Source organism: Micropterus salmoides, unplaced genomic scaffold (assembly GCF_014851395.1).
Source record: "Micropterus salmoides isolate LMB-PRFRI ecotype aquatic unplaced genomic scaffold, ASM1485139v1 Ms_hic_scaffold_1, whole genome shotgun sequence".
Classification (NCBI taxonomy): Eukaryota; Metazoa; Chordata; class Actinopteri; order Centrarchiformes; family Centrarchidae; genus Micropterus; species Micropterus salmoides.
Window position 1 is genome coordinate 40,960,501 of NW_024040040.1, and position 17,824 is coordinate 40,978,324.

Below are 17,824 nucleotides of genomic sequence, written 5' to 3' on the forward strand. Positions count from 1 at the left end.
GTCATCAGTCTGTAGATTTCATAACTTTAAACAAAGGGCTTTAGAACTGTGAAATAGAGCTTTACATGCAGGACAGTGACACTCTGTGGTTTAACCATACAGGTCAGGAGACACACTGCTATCTATTATGGTGTAGATGTGCCTGTATGTGTGTGGCACTTTGATTGACATGACGTGAGAGTTCCAACAGCAGAACAGCACATAAATGCATGTGTATGAGTGGAAATGCATGAACAAATGCATTCCGTGATGCGTGCTATACATCTCATAATTAATTATTCATGATTTTTTTTTGTAAATAGTATTGATACACTATCTTTATTTGATTCATTTTCAGTGAGGAATACAATTGCAATGCCAACATTGATCAGATGTTGAGATGATGAACTTTCTCTCCTTGGAGGATAGTTGGCTTCCAAAATTCAATGCATCTGCTTTTCAGAAGCAAACTGACAAATGTATGTTAATGTGTTGGCAGGATTTAAAAAGTGAAATGAGGCAACCCATCTTTTCAGATCAGTCATGTGTCACAAAGCCAGAGCCTCAGCTCTTTCCTCTCTCCTCCATGGGGCCGGGATGACCTCAATAATTAAGTGACAATTTTAAAATGCATTTCTAATTTTCTACCAGACTGAAAAGCTTTATTATGGAATAGCTGACAAAACCCCTCCCCTTGAATGGGGATGACTCCTGGGCTTCCACTAAACTGGTCATGAATGCACGAACCATCTGTTTTTCTGGCCGTTTGTCAGTGTGAGCGTGGCGGAGGCAGCTGTCGGAGTGGCCCCGGTTTGAATGATGGAGCACACAACCTTTGTTTCGCTCTGCAGTGGCTTTGTGAGCTCTGGCTCGTCCCGCTCATGCTGCCCTGCACCGGAATAAGGCGGGAGATAGTTTCTGTTGTCGGCCCACCAGTCACCACCAAGTTGCCAGAAAGACCTAGTCAGAGAAGCGAGAGATGGACTTGGAGGAAATTAAATGAATGAGTAGAATGAATGAGAGGGAAAGAAAATGAGAGAATGGACAGAAGGGATGTGGCCAGAGAGTTAAAGAGAAGGGAAGGTGTATGGCTGGTGAGTGCATTGTGTTGGTGAATGAGGATCTGGGGCATTGTGTGCCGGCCAATCTGTAGCTCAGTGGGTGAGGTTGTCAGGAGCCAGAGCCAAGGATGAGGGCCAGAGGGCTAGGAGAGAAAGGTGAGAGCAGCCAGCAGGGCTGAGGAGAGTGGAAGCATGAAAAAAGAAAAAAAAAGAACAAGAGCAGAGAGAGGAAAGAAAGGAGTATAAAAAATAGATTTATTTAGGTTTCATGGAAATGACGTATATTCTAGAGAAATTGTGGCACTGTGTGTCAGATTGAGTTTTTATAAGAACATAAACTGAGAAAGTTGTGGCAAAGTAGTGTTTAAAAGGGGGTGGTTGTTGTACGGGCCTGTGTTGAAAGGGGGCCTCCAGGTTATTACCCATTTAAAACGTAATTTCCTGGCCACAGTATGCCATTTATATTTCCAAATTAAAGGCCAGCACTGGATAAGCACAGCATATTGGAGGATAATTGAATTCTTATCATGCACAGTGTTCTTCTGCTCTCTCCGCTTTTATTTATCTTATTTGTCTTATTTGTTAGGGTGATTCCCTAAGACAATTTTACCCCCTGTGCCTTGATAGGATTTTACTTTTATTAAGATATTGACAATGACTGTTGTCCCCTGTGTGGGTCAACCTCGGCCAACATGACCTAATTGCATACATTTGCCTGGCTGATGCACTTGACCGGAACAGAGAGGCTGTGATTTTAGAATACAGGGTCAACCCGTGTTGCGGTGTGAGAGTAGAGGATGTGCAGTGTGTGTGTCTTACATCACATGACACTGGGCCAACATATGTCAGCAATATAATACCATTCTCATAAAGGTTTGGGTAGAAATAGAAGTTTTTCAATTTCAGAACATTTTATTTATCCCCATGGGGCAATTGCGAGACCTGTAGATTAGTACAAGTTAAATAAAATCATCTTAAGAACACCAATTAGCTGTTGCAATCATAGTCATAGGGCTGCATTGTTCTGTCATTTTCAGAAACATCATTTATGAGATTCAGCCATACTTGTAAAACTTCTAGCCATTGTCGAAGTCAGAGTTACTGACAGAAGTTGCCTGAAGGCGCCAAAGAATATTTTGGCCAGCCCCTATTACGTGTGGTTTTGCAGCTGAATGGAAGAGGAGCTGAAAGGGTCTGTTCGTTGTGTCACAATGCAAAGCTTATTTCACATGATTTGCTGTTTAGTCACAGACTTATTGTGTCTGTGTGCTAAGAAAGTGTCTTTTCTTGCTGTGAATGGTTTAATGAAGTGGCATGCATTATCCTTTGCAGTGTATTATTTGTGGAACGCTCTAAGATCACTAACAACAGATGGTAAGTAAGATGATAAGATAAAGAAGTTGATGGGTGTATGGCAAACAAATTGCAACTTGTTTTATGGACTATTAAATGTAACACTTTTGGCAAACAGGGATTTTCTTAATTATATCAGCATACTTAGCATTGAAATACCTGCACTGTTGGGCTGTATGTTACATTTCAGTTGGTCGTGTGTATACAAATATAATATTATTGTTGTTCTTATTGCATCCTGGACCCTTGTAATGGTCCCGCGATGTGGCCTGGTAGAGCTTATGGTGGTAGAGTAGAGCTTAGCAGAAAGCAGTTGTGTTCTCTCACACGGCAGTCTGAGCATGGCGTTTTTCTGTAGCCTCGAGGCAGGCAGGCACCCAGCGCTAGCACTGCCCGTGCCCGGCCCCTCCCCATCTGTGTGTCACGAGTCAGATCTCGTTAGGGATGACGGCTCTCTGATGTGGACAAATTGTCACTAAGGGGGGACCTGGAGACCGGGAGAAACAGCTTTGGCTACTTCGAGGGGAGAAAGTGTAGAGGGAAATGCGTGTCCAGAGGAACCCCCCAGAGACAGTAGAGGGGTAATTCTGTAGCCTGCTCCTTGCTGTGAGGTGTGGAGTACCTTTGGGGTTTCATCCAGCCGCGTGGTCTCATGTGTAACTAACTGTATGTCTGGGTGCTCATAGCAGCCAGGAGGTCTGGTAAGGTATTTAGCTGCATGTCCTGTAAGATAGTAGGAAAGAACATTAGCATCGCCATGATGGGTCTCTATCCTTTGCAGAGATGTTGAAAATCAGTGTGCCAAAGGCTTGAAAATGAAAGCATACCCCTTTTATTTAATGGGGCCACTCCAACAAACAAAATAGCCCCTTTTCTCTTTCAAAATAGATGCTTGAATTGCATCAGGTGCAGATTCTCAGTTCAATTGTGTAGATGGAAACCTCCAATAGACTGCCAAGCAGTCATTCATGATCTCACACTTTTGTCTCTTAACCTCAAAGGCCCCTCGAAGGCCCACAATAGGCAGTGTGGTGACAGAATGGCCCCTCTTTTAATGGTTAACGGGCCAAGAGAGGCCAAGCATCAACACCAGGCTTTGAGAGTAGGCTGGATAAGCATATGGAGCTCTAAATAAAATTCAGATCAAGCACAATAATAGCTGAGGTCTGCTTTGTGTTGGGGCGGCATGGTGAAAAAAGGGGGCGGAGTGGAAAGTTAGATACCCATAATACAATTGTGAAGCATCAGCAAATGAATGTATGCCTCTCTAATGTGGCATGCTTTTGAGTCTAGAGGAAAATTGCAGCAGCAGTGTTATTGTCAGGGACAAACTCTTCAAGCACTGCCCTTTATTACTCTTGAACGGTTGGCTTCAATGAAGCCTCATCATCTGCCCAGAGTTCTGATCCTAATCAATGATACTGACAGTTGACAGATTTTCCAGGCTTGCGGTCTTTTGTTGGAGGCTGATGACCTGAAAGGGCTTGGGTGGTAGGGCAATGAATAAGATGTTTAAAGCTAATAAATAAACCCTCCAAAAGCTGTGGGGTGTCTGTGTGTGTGTGTATGCGCGCGAGTGTGTTTATTGCAGAAGAAAGGGTGTGGGGGGATTTTTCTCTTTTCCTTTTTTCCTCACTCTTTTTTTTCACACTTGCAGAATCTGCGGCCTTTGAAGGACTTGTGAAGCCGAAGGCGTCCCGTTGCTCAATCAAACAGATTAAGTCAGTCAGACAAGCAGCGATCTGTCCCATTCAATAAAGTTACTTTTGTCATGCTGGATCTCAGAGGGCCTCATATATGCATAACACCAGGCTTGGACATGTCACTGTCTTATCACACTGTGATCAGGCTATGATGGCTATGGGTTTTAGTTTGTGGTTTTTCTTAGGTTTTTGGATAGTGTATATTTTTGCACGTACATGGAAATAAAAAAAAAACGTGTTTTATGGGAAACAGTATATCATTATGTCACTATTATTTTTAGACATGTTCAGACATTTCACAGCGAATCTACACAAAAAATAGGATTAAACTGAAAAATTAAAAAAAAAAAATTCTTAACTGCAAAAAGGTGAGTACAGTGTCTCTAAAGCATGGGCGACCCAGTAATGAGGACATCTGTTTTCATATGGTCCTTGACACGTAGCACCAGAAATTTGATGTCATCCTGTCCAAACTGGTACATGGCTGGCAGACAGCATGGCATCCTGTGATTGGTTCTGACAAGCCAGTGACAGCTCTGGAGGTGAGGAGGGTGCATGACAAAGGGCAAGCAGAGGGTGAGGGGAAACGGCGTCCAGCTATAGGTCTGTTCCTCTGTCTGTCTGCCTGTCTTTTCTGCCTCCTCTACCCACAGCCCCCTCTATCACCCCCTCTCCCGTGAACACTCACCCTCCACCGACCCTCATAAGCTGACCAATCAGAGTCCTAGATATGACGTCCTTGCTTCAAATGATATGCCGTGGTTTACTATTTAACTGGATTTTGCTAGTACTTGGACCACAAGGTAGCATAGTATGTTTTGAGGCAGATTTAATGAGCATTATCAGTCAATGTGATGTATGGCTAGTATTATATGAAGATCCCTGATTTAAAGATGGCCACCTGCCATTATAAAAATCAGGGGCTGCTATGCTTTTGCACACAGCTGAGCTCTGCGGGAGCCAATGAAGCCTCGTTGTCATTGAGCGTACAACAGATTTTTTTGGCAGTGATAGTCCTTTATCGTTTTCCCCTCTTGCGGACGTAAAAGGGAAATCCTCTCTTTTATAGAAGCGCCATTTATTAGTGCTGCTAATGTAAAAAGGGCCCCTGTTTAACACACTGACATTTTATAGTAAGGCATGATGACTACATCAGTAGTTTGTGTCTGTTGGGCTCACAAGGCAAATTGGATGGCTGTTTTCTCCTCATGTGGCCAGTCTCCAGTGTGACCTTGCATTAGTGCATATGCTCACAGCAGGGTCACTGGTTGAGGGCATGATCTGTCAGCCTTTGTTTATGAAAGGCAGATAGTACAAGCCTGTAAGATAACATATTTCATGCAATTAGTGGTCTACTGTACTGCATTACAATTTCACAGTAAACAACATATATTTAAGCGTAGTTTATCTTTTCATCCATTTCTTAATGTAATGCTACAGTAAAGAGTCTTTTTGTTCTGCTTGACTTTTTGACGATGATCTATTATACGTTATACAATTAACCATCACATTGAATTTACACAACTACATTATATACATGAAATTGTGAAAAATATGTGGCAGTATATTGTACAAACAATCTCCCACATTATGGCGGCAACAAATTATTTGAGATGTTTACTTGTCAGAATGTCAGAAAATTGCACAAATAAACAACAAAAAAGACCATCACAACTTGCCAGAGAACACGGTGACATCTTAAAATGTCTTGTGTAGGCCAACCAACAGGAAATATTCACATTTGAGGAGCTGGAACCAGGAAATCTTTGCTTGTTACTGCACCAATAAATTGGTTAATATATTAATTGATTATTAAGTAATCGTTTCAGCTCTACATTAAAGCAATTCCTTTTGTCCTACAAAAACACCAGTAACCCTCCACAGAGAATTTACACAAAACTACAGTATATCGTCAGTCGTGTTGTCATGATTCTATATGAACAATCTTTTCCAAGATCTTTGAAAATCTGTGAAAACTAATGTTTCTGATGAAGATGTGTACAGGTTGGCTCTGTACACTTCCTAGGTTGAGTTTGATGTTCCTATTATTGAGATGGTTTCGATATGATAGCAATAGGTTGACAGATTCTGTCAGTGCGGAGTCGGCAGCAGCTCTGACGGCTGGCGCCCTCTGACAGTCGCTCTGTAAGGCTTGGTAACCAGCCTTTTTCCTGGGAGGTGTTTACTGTCACTGTGCGTTGTGGGTGCCTAGCAGCAGTATTTCTCCAGGCTGTCAATCTCCACAGACACTAACCTGCCATGTTAGATTTGACCTCCACAGGGGAGATTACTGTCTCCAAGCTTTGGAGGCATCCTTCATTTTCCCTGTGCTCTGTAGGGATACCTGGGAGAGACTAAACAGCAAGCACGCAATATTTACATACATTCAGATTAGACCTTAAATCCCTAAAATATTATTTCATCCTGGAAATAATCTCTGCTACACTGTGAGCAGGGATTTCTTTGTCTGACTAGCAAATCAATCATTTTCAAGGAAAATGCAGCACAACTGTATCACTAATTTACTTTATTTCAAAGAATACCATCTTCTGATGTGCAGTATGTGTTACAGGAATGTTGGGTTGTGTAGTAGCTCTGCATATACTGGTTTCTGCAGAGCAGCAGAGATGAGTTTTGGATAGGGACACTGGCTGTGAGTTTGATGTTTGATGCAGTATGTATGTGGGAGTCGTCAGAAATGCCTGTTAATTAATGGTGTTGCATGACAGCTCTCAGCACAACCAGTAAAGGCTCCAGACTGAATTAGCTTTTAATAGGTAGTATTTTGGGATAGGATATTTTTTGTAGGGATAGGATATTGTGTGTGTGGTGTGAAGCTTCTGATAATTGTGTTTATTTTAAAATTTTCACCCACAAAAGAAACAAAAAAATAAACAAATAGGTTCATAAATCTACTGAGCTATGACAGACCATAGGGGAGAGCGGGGTGAGTTGAGCCAGTTTTTACTTAACGTGAGGACATGACAGTAAGGTCTCCAACTGAAATATGTATATATATTTTAGGATGTGGTGCATCCCTGGGAATAATCAATTTTGTCATCCAGCAGTTTTATGGTAATGTCATGCTAACAGTATAGCCTCATATTGTAACTTCCTAAAACACTAACACATGCATAAGATTTTTTCAAACCTGTCTGTAATTGTTCAGACACAAGAATCAGGACTCCTTCAACATAAAAAAACACTTTGAACAGTATTTTGATCTTAAATGTGCTTATCACTTATGGGCTTCTCTCCATAACAGGGTCAGTAAAATGATTAACTCTTCAAAAATGTGTATTCATATAACCAATTTTGTCTATGGTAGGTGAGAAACAAGGGGTTGCTCCACTTTTCTACAGGCTCAAATCACCCCGCTCTCCCCTATGGGACTTTGACTCGTGACTTACAGATTCATGCTTTTTAACTTTTATCATGTCTCATACGAACTCTATCTGATCAGGTATTGTCATCCACGTTATACAGTTTCTTTGTCAAGGGAAGGTGCTTTGTCAATAGATCAAATTCTGATTTTACAAAGAGTCATTTTAGGGTGGCACTCTTTGAAGTGATTGTGGGGATTTGGTACTTTTGGGACAGTTTTGTTCACTTGATCTTGCCATGTTGAGTGTGGCCACTACGCCAAAGTCACCTCACAGACTAGTGCTGTTCTTGGGGGTTTACTAGAAACAGGGAAATAACTAGCCTAAGCTAACTGGCTGCTGGATATAGCCTCATATTTACTGAACAGACACGAGAGTGGCATCACTCATCTAACTCTCAGCAAGAAAGCAATTAAGTTATTTCCCAAACTGTCGCACTATTCCTTTAAGGTATTTGTATCAGGGATACAGTTTAGATTCCTTCTAAAGCTCACTAGAGACCTTACCCGCCTGGTTCAGGTTGTGTAAGTCTAAAACTGTTAATGTCTTGTCCAGCTTGAAGTGAAGATACACATGCTGAACAAACTGCTGCGCATTTATCTGCAAGTCAGACGTGAGTCAAGATCTATCACTTGGGGACATGGGGAATGAGCTACTAGCTACTGATTCATGCAATATACATTACAACAAACATGGTCTATGTAATTTCTGCGCTCAGTTATTACCCTTAATTTGAATAATGTGTTTTGGGTTGAAGGTTTTTACATAGAGGTTAAGTATCTTTGTTTAATTTTGTAGGAAACTTTGATTTTGTATTCTGATGCTATGAACATAGAATTTTCTTATATCCTCTTTAAACATGTTCTGAGTGTCTGGTTTGGATACAGCCGCCCTATCAGTGGCTGGTTCAGCCATAATGATGTTGTTTAAGATGGGCTATCGCACACAAATTTACAGCTTCATTCTTATCATAAATTGACAGGAGCACTAAGAACGGTGGTTATACAGTCACATAAAACCTCCAGTTATGGCCTGTGTTCTGTTTAGCCCTTGATAGAAACGTGGCGTTGCTTCCTGGTGTATTTCTGACCATGGAAATTATAATATGGAACAAAGATTAGAATGAAATTATTGTGGCCGGAAGGCATTTACCCGCCGTGCTGAGGCACACTACACAGGGTTAGGGGAGGGGGGAAAAAACCCTGGTCCCCAAGAATAATGATAATGCATTAGGCTGTGAGCGTGCTGGTATTATTGCTGTACATTATGTATGTTCCATTTATACTACCTCACACAGCCCAACCGCTGCTGACGGATAGGTCATTACTCCCCGCACCGATGAACACTTATCAGGCCCCACTGCTGTTTATGGCCAGAATGAAGAGCACTTGTCAGTCAAGGTCACTGCTTTGTGTGTCCTCTTTAATAGTTCCTTCTTCACAGTTGTTGAACTTTGTGTGCTAGCTCAGGCCCCCCTCTAAGTGGTGAGATAGTTGGTGCCGGCTGCTTTAACGGGGAGATTCAGTCTTTTATGTAGTGTGGAGGGGCGTCCCTGCTGCCGGTGTTAACAGCCGCTGTGTGTTTGACCAATGGAGGTTCTGGAGAGGTTTCAGTGGTCTGAACAATGTTGAATTATGATCGCTGTGTGAGTGACTAGCATTGATGTATTTGTGTGCCTCAGAGATAATAGGAAACTGAGATAGATAGAGATCTATATATCTGTTAAAGTGCTGTGCGTTTGAGCTGCTTTTTGCATGGTTGCATGTGTGTCTGGCCGTGTGTGTATGTGTGTGAAAATGTATGATAAGTTCTGGTGACAGGATCCTAAGAGCCTGCTCTAACTGGAGGGCCAATGCTAATGCATGGCTGGTTGCATTACACCAGCTAGTGCTGAAATCAGAAGTGGCCTGCAGTACAGGATTCGGCCCTGGGACACAAATGGATTTTGGTTGCCTTGGATTCTTTTAGCCTCAAGCCTCTAATATTTGTCATTGCTGCACAATTCGTATCTCTGTATTTTGTAGCACTATAGGCCAGCGCAAGCAGAGACACGCATGCACTTGTTTATTCAGGCTGCTGAGGTAAGAAGGCTTGCCCCGTAGTAACTGTCGTTGTTATTTTGTGTTACGCTCTGATCATGTTTTTCCTTGCCGTACTTGTTTTCTTTACCACAAAAATAGTCATCATTCAATTTGCAATCACTTCTTTTATTAATAAAAAATCTTGCTTAATTTGCAGTGCACACATTTGCAGCAGTGTCTATTCTCATTAGATTTTTGTCATGAAGACATTGAGCAATAATTAGTCAAATTTAGCAAATGATGAATTAGATTTCTTCAAAAGATGTACGATTAAATCACAGGTTACCGCTGTGTTGTGCCATGCAGGCAATACTCCTAACGGTAGACTCACAGTGTCACAGGAGGTTCACATGGACGTTGTTGCCTTTGACATAAACAAACTAGATCTCTGAAAATTACTGACTCTCATCTTTGTCACAAAAGTCTCCCTTCATCTTCACCCTCTGTCACAGCCTTAGTTTGACTCTGTCATAAATCCAAATGGGTGAGCTCCACTGTCGAACCCTCAGCTGTAAAAATGAACAGTTCCTGATCCTCAGCTTTGATGCAATGCTGACAGGAGTCACTTTGATATACTTGGGAGTATGAAATTTCGATCTGTCGTGTTTTTTTTTTTCTTCCCGAGGCTTCATCTTTGCAGACATTGGGAGCTGTCATTTTGCGACACCCTGTGACGTGGGTGACACTCAGCTGACATGACAGGTGCTGGACAGCAGACACACTCCTAGGCGATCTGGCAATATTTCTTCAGGTGAAGTGCCGAAATGTGTAAATGAATTATCTATAAATTTATCTCACTGGATTTTTTTTATTTTTATAAATCTCGACAAAAATATCACAAGTATCATACACTTGTCTACTGGATGTGTGGAAATCTTCTGAAAGATAAAATATCATCATATCATTAGTAATCCATGCTTTGAATTTTGCAGATTTGTTGATTTGGTTATTATTTGCTAATATTGGCATGCTAATTGCAAGTTCTCTTAACAAATGTAAAAGTTTTATTCATACAAAAAATACATCATCATCTTGGGGGATCTACATGGATAACGGCATTCAAAATTCACAGTGGTATAAATTTCACATGTCTTGCTAAATTCCTCATGCTCAAGTGATGGCCACTGCTTAATTGCACTTGTGCCACGAGACCTCGTGATATTAAAACGCAACGATATTTCTCGTCGAGGTGAAAAGCTGTCTCATGATATCAGCATGATGGAGTGTGAGGGTGAAATTAGCAGAGAAGATGCACCACTACTTTTAAATCGTTTGTGTGGCTGAATTTTGGGTATCCGGTGGAAATAATAAACAGCAACAGAGTGACCGACAAGACACAAGATGTAAGCAACATTTCAATGCACCTGCATTTTTTTGCATTTTGTGACTTTCATTCGAAGTCAGGACTATTTTTCTTGTCATAATTTTTGCCATTGAAGATTTCTTAAAAATAGTGTTAAAATATCGTCTCATCATTCTTGTGAGCCACGCGTATCGTCACAACTCTAGTACTAATGCACTCCTTCATGCTTCAATTCCTTCATGTTGTCTTTTTCCTATGTTTTACTTTGCCTATATGAATAATTTGTGGTCTCAGATTCAGCCTTCAGAAAGTCTTGAAACAAACTGATTTGTAGAAAAATGTATGAAATTATCATGCCTTATTAGCAAATTGTTTAGTATTTTAAGAATTTAAGGTCTTATGACTCAACAGCAGACAAACTGGCTTGTTAAGATGGAATATTTGTTGCAGTGTGTACTGGGATGTAGGCTGCAGTGCTCTGTGGGAGCCCACAGGGTGTATGTTCACAGTGTTTCCTGGATTAGACACCTTGGTATGGCCTGTGGAGAGATGTTCGTAGTCCGCTGTTCACACAATCTGCCTGCTACAGCTGAGCTGCCCTTTGCCAACAGGCCTGGAGACAGGACAGACAGATTTAGATCCACATGTCACAGTTCTCTTTTGGTGCAGCTCAACAGTTATTGTTTTCTTGGTTTATGCCATTATAATTTAGGAAGATTCTTCTTAGGACGAATGAGGATATTCTCGCTTGTGCATTTGCCCATGAATGTGTCTAGGGATATACAAATTGTTACAATGTTTATGTAACTGTTTTTCAGCAAGTAATTACAACAAGTGAGCGTTATCAGTCCATCTGTGTGAGGCCAAGTACTTGTACCAAAGTCAGTTAAAGGAAATCAACATTTCAGAAGTCGCTACACTAATTATGTGTCTGTGTGCCCATATGCATATGTGCTTTTACTTTTATTGAGTGTTGTCTGATCAATATGTTGACGTATTGGTTGCTGGATAACCTGGCAGTTCTGTCACAAACGGCACAGTTCACAGCTTACAAGGCCTATTGTTTCACCACACACGCACACACAAACATGTTGACATGCTCATCTGTCACTAGGAAAACCGCCACAGGCTGTGGCCTTGGCACAAAGACATTCTCTGAGCTGAGTGAAGATGCTTGGAGCCAAGATGCACCCAGTCAAAATGTTAAGAATTTCAGATGCCAGAATAGACAGGCGCAGGCGTTGATTTGAGGAGAAACGATGTTGAAGCAATACTGTAGATATATATTACAAAGATGTTTTGCTTGTTTCTGACAACTATGTAAACTCACTGGTTGGTGGTGTCGGGGCTTTGAAAACGGAATTAAATAAATTGATTACTCGAGGATTAAAAGCATTAAGCTCTAACACCTCTTTTTCAAACCGTTCTTTTCCTCTGAAAGTGCCTGCCAAAAACCCTTACTGCCTCTGAAATTAAATCTCCAAAAGAGCTAGAGCAAATGCAGAGCTAATGAGACACCATGTGTACAGGGTGTGGTCAAGAAGGATTGTTTACTTCTAAGCAGGAGCTGTAAGTAGGCATTATTATCATTATTTTGCATCTGCATTCGTTCAAGAAACAGCTGTTAAATTTTGAGCGAGATTTAAAGTGGCAGGGCCTGGAGTTGTTCTTGTTCATTCAGCTAACTTAGCCTTGACATGATGGCTTCTGGCAGAGTTTTGTGCTGAACTCAACATCTGTGACAACCGTCAGCACCACTGACCAGTCCTCCCTCCCTCCCACTGTCTCTTTCTCTTCTGTGTTTACATATTTCTCTTCGTCTGTCCTCCATCTTTCCCTGCCTTCCAGGATTGCCCAGTTTGGGGGGTAAAGACCAACACAGAAAAAGCGGGAAAATGGGAACCTCTGATGCCACTAGATCAGTTTCTTCTGCCAGTATCCATCTCCATCACTGCCACATCAGCTGGTCCCAAGGTTGTGAGGTCATCCAAACATCTGGCCCCTCCGCCATGTTTTCTAAGGTCAGTGGGTAGCATCTGTTTATGGACCCCGGCACCTTCAATGCCTCTGACAACGAAGAGCACGCTGAGAAAACTAGACAAAATGCTTTGATCAGTCATAAGTGTTGACAAGCTGTAAATCTGATGTAAGTAAACCTGCCACTGTGCCTCTACACATGGAATTGTTTTCTCAAATAATACAAATATTAATAATCAAAAACACAACCACGTAATAGTGTTGGTAAAATCGTAAGGCTGGCATTATCCCAAATTATTCTTCTTATTTGTGAAGTAAGTTTAAGTAATTTCGATGTTTAGAAATGCCGTGTAAAACCCAAACCAATAATGAACCGATCCTATTAACAAGTATAGTCTGTGTGTCAAAAGCCTGATAATATCTTATTCCTCTGTGCCATAGAGCTCCATTGTCTGTTTAAAAACACATAAATAAGCCATACTGTTGCACTTGGTGAGAAGTTCAGCTCAAATGTAAGTCGCTTTGGATAAAAGCATCTGCCAAATGAGTAAATGTAAATTTAAGTTCCTTCATTAACATTCATTAACATGAACAATGTAATTTATTTTGAGTCCATTCCATACATCCCGTCCTGCTGCCATAAATACTTGAAAGTAGTCCCCAACAACTGCAATCTTTCCCTGTGTTTGAGTATTATTTCCTAAAAAATACAGTGCCCAGCAGTTTTAGGAAATGATTAGCCTTTTAAACTTTATTTGTCATCTATTTTTAAAGGCTAACATCTTCAGAGAGACTAAAGCGTTTTGGGATTTCTTGGTATTAAGAAATCCTTTAAGACTTAAAAAGACCAAAACAACTAAATCACAATTGCTAATACTACTCCAAAAGTATGTCAGATTAGTTGCATTCGATTTCTGCGTATGTTGTGTATGTCTTGATTTCCTCCTCAACATGTTAAATCTTTTTTAACAGTACCCTTACAGTTTGAGCTCAGGTGAGTTGGCCCAATGTTTTTTATTGAAAACTGTCATCAAATAAAAATTCCAGACTGTTCTCTTGGAGTTGAGTTTGTAATTGTGATTGTTTCAGTGTTTCCCTGGAACGTTAACATTATTTTGTCCAACCCATGTATATGACATACAAACTTGTGGCAGATGTTTACAATGACATGTCACTGTCAACTGTTGTTAGCAGAAATATGAATCTCTGAAATGGAACAGCTGAAGTGAAGAAATTTAGATACTTTCAAGAGGAGTTGCGAGGTTTTCACTTAAATGATGATACAGTGTCGTCATAATCCTTCTATCATACAGTATGTATGACCCTATCCATATCCCTATAGTTCATTTATAAAGACAGAAAGACTTCACTTGGCTTATCCTTACAAAAACAAAACCACTGTTCCAGCTGATGCAGGTTTATAAGCCAGGTGATTTGGTAGCAGGCACCTGTCCCTTTTGTGTCTGGTCCCGGTGAAGTTTGAGCAGCAGCCGGTGCTGTGATGTCAGGGGCTCTTAGGGGTCAGGACAGGAATTATTGAACAGAGGGTGGCTGACAGAGGGAGCTGGCACTGGGAGCAAACAGATGTTGCAATCATAAAGAAATACACAACCTCTGAATTAAATATGAAGAGCGGGGGCAGCAAGAACAGAGGATGCTGGTGACTTTGCCTCTGCTTCTTGGCCACAGTGGTTCATTGCGAGTCAAAGCACCACTGATTGTTGTAATGAGAACTAGTTGAATTTTCTCAAATGATGCTGGTTTCTTAAAAAGTGTTTGAGAGAGGCAACCAAAAGCTTTAATAAAAAAAAATTCTTGCAAAAAGACAGCTGTTCGGAACATACTGTAGATTCATTATTCAGAGGCAGAGGGTCTCTGGACGCAGCATGTTATGTCAAAGTGTTTTAAAGCATTTACGCCACAGCAGCTCAGTGATGAAATCTGTAAAAAAGAGAGGAATCTGACAGAATGTCCTCAGAACCTTGTTTTTACCACAAGTGTTTTGTTTCCCCGTCATTTTTACAGAGATTCTCACTCACAAGGTATTACAAGTCTGTCTGAATATTTGATGGGAGCAGAAACCATTTCTGTCTTTACTGAGAGAATAGGACCTTACTGAGACAGTTCAAGGTCTTCTCATCCAATAAATCATGTTATTTGGAACTGGACTCCAATTCTTCTAAAACGATGCAAGTGTAATAATGTACTGGATCTGTTTTTATTTTACTAATCCCATGTAAAACTTTGTGTATAATAACTGATGAAAAAATTGTAAAAATCAATACATTTTGGCTTCTTTGCTGTAGTTGGTACTAGGAGTGTCCTATATGAATAAATCTTTATCAAAATATCGATAATAATTTTCTGGAAAATGAATTGTGTATAAAATAACCACAAGGGAATGTCAACTCCAGTTAATATAATGCCAAAATTCCATCACATTAATGCACAAATGATGCTTAATTCCAATACTGCCCACACTGACCTTAAAGACACAGTGGTTATAGGGAAACGCTACCGCAGCAAAAACAAATGTATATCATCTCATGGTATAGATAGTTTGAACTTTAAGCATGTTCAAAACTACAGCACAAATAACAGAGAATTTAATGTCACACTTGTGATCTTGTTTCACGTCTTTTTTTCAGTTAGCACGCAGTGAAAATGTCATCAGCCTACAGCAGTGGCTTTCTCAGATGGACAGATGCCACCTGAAAAACCTGATCTTTTCTCACCGGAACCCAACATAGTAAATGCACTTCTTTCAACAATTTATTATCTAAAAACATGATGTATTTGAGCCTTAAATCCTCCGCCGCATACCTCTGTTGGTTTATCTCTAAAGTGGATGGTCTTCTGCCAGTGAGGCCTGGCTCCGAGTGCTTCAGTGTCAACACTGAAGAGCGAGGGCCAGAGGGGTGATGTAAGTATTGATACACTCCTTGAAATCACTTTGTCACCGCCAGAGATACCAAGCTGCAGTAGCGACACGATGGCAGGAAGATGATTGTGAATTCTTGGCAGAGGTTTGAGTGATGCCATTAAAAAGGCAAATGTGATTAATTTTTAGTGAGAACGCCCTCTTCTTGGTGATTGTCAGCGAGGTCAGGCTAAAGGGATGTGACACAGAAATTACTCTTCCTCCTGGCGTCTAATGTGACTCGTCACTCTGAGGAAATATCTGGGAGAAAGGGAGACTGACAAAAATGCTCTCATCTAATAGACTAACTATTTGTCCGTGGGGTAATGTGGCGGAGATCTAGCTCAATAGCGCTAAGTGATCTATTGCTTAAAGACCAGACATCACTTGTGATTCAACACAAACAAAAGTGTTTCTATCTCAAACCGTTGCTGAGGGTTTCATCACATTTGTATGGATGAGGGACAAAAGCAATTTAAAACAATCAGGGAAGCTGTATTACTATAGATATAGTACATTTTCCTTGTATAGGACATGTTTTGACATTTTAACATTCTTTGTGAATTTCCTGTTATGTGTCAGTGTTGTCAGGGTTTTCTTTAAACCTGTGTGAACTGAGACAAACCCCCCTGCGGAGTGACATTTTCCAGGCGACACAATAACGCAGGTCACACTTTATCCCGACCCCCTCATAAACACAGAAGGGCTGCAGCACTCCTTCTCTATCTGTTGACGTGCTAACAACAAAAGACAGCTCACAGGTCACAATAAAGGTTATGTCTTTATTGATTTCATGCAGTTTTGGGCAAATGCTTTTTACAAATGAACATGTATAATTATTGGTATATGTTGGCTGCAACTGTGTGAGCAACAGAAATCCTACCAGGAAGCCATTTCTTATGGTAATTTAAGGTAATTTGGCTTTTTCTTTATGCCTCTGCATGCAGATGTTTTGTGTCTACCAATACATCCAAGCTTAATCACTGGTACCAATGCAGGCAATGTTGCTTTGTTCAAAAGAAGGGAAACATACAGTAGGTTTTATTGTCTACAAGGATACATTGATGGGTTGACTAAACAAATAATTTGAAACCTGCAATAACTGTTTTTACAGCCACATGGGGGCAAAGGAAACAAACTATGTAAACAACACTATATTTTGAACCTTCTGACAACTTTTGACTGACCTTTTAAGTTGATATGGCGGACTGTTATATATGTAACTGTTATATGGGTTGGGTTTAAGTTCACCGGATGAATGTAATTTCAATAGTCACTCTCTTTTGAGCTCTGTTTTTGATCTCCGCCAACAACACCTGGTCGAATATCAAAATGTAAAAAATCACAATGATCACAATGTTGTATCCATCCATCCATCCATCCATCGTCAACCGCTTATCCTGCGTACGGGGGGGGGTGGAGCCAATCCCAACTGACATCAGGCGAAAGGCAGGGTACACCCTGGACAGGTTGCCAATCCGCGATGTTGTATGTGCTTGTGAAACATTTATACAAACAGATACATAAAAAACCCCATGTATTTCTGTAGCTTTGGGCAGAGCTGAAACTGACCCCCCAGACATCCATGAACAGAGCTAAACTATTGATCGGATAAGTCAGTTTACCTTCAAACTGTTCACTTAGACATAAAAATGTCAGTTTAGAGTTATCCAAGAAATTGGAAAATTGTAAACTGAACTGTTTACTTTATAATTACCAGTTGTGCTCTCTGAAAACAAACATTCTTCTGCGTGCTGAATCGATTATAAAAGTCATATTATAAGCCAGATGAGATCACAATAGCTTAATCCCCTTTTGCTTGTAATCTTGGTTTAGTCTTTGGTTTGTATGTCCTCCTCAGGAAATTGCTGTCTCACTGCTACAGTCTGGCAGGGCAGGCTCCTGCGCACAGTGCTGTAGTTTACTTTGTGAGAAAACCGCTCACGTTCTTGTATCCCATTACCACGACCACCTTGAGATAAATGGCTCTTTCTCCCCTCTGCCATAAGGTTTTATATCAAATGACATGTGTTGAGTATCTGACTGCTGGTTATATTGTTTAAG

General features: G+C 40.7%; 1 long non-coding RNA gene across 1 annotated transcript in view; it reads left to right on the forward strand.

Moving 5' to 3' along the window:
- Positions 1-16,549, forward strand: part of LOC119909621 — a 29,308-nt gene extending 12,759 nt beyond the window's left edge. The window contains exons 2-4 of the long non-coding RNA XR_005445505.1: positions 12,712-12,884; positions 15,489-15,589; positions 15,686-16,549. This is a non-coding gene — a long non-coding RNA (uncharacterized LOC119909621). The remainder of the gene's footprint in view (positions 1-12,711; positions 12,885-15,488; positions 15,590-15,685) is intronic.
- The last annotated feature ends 1,275 nt before the right edge of the window (positions 16,550-17,824 follow it).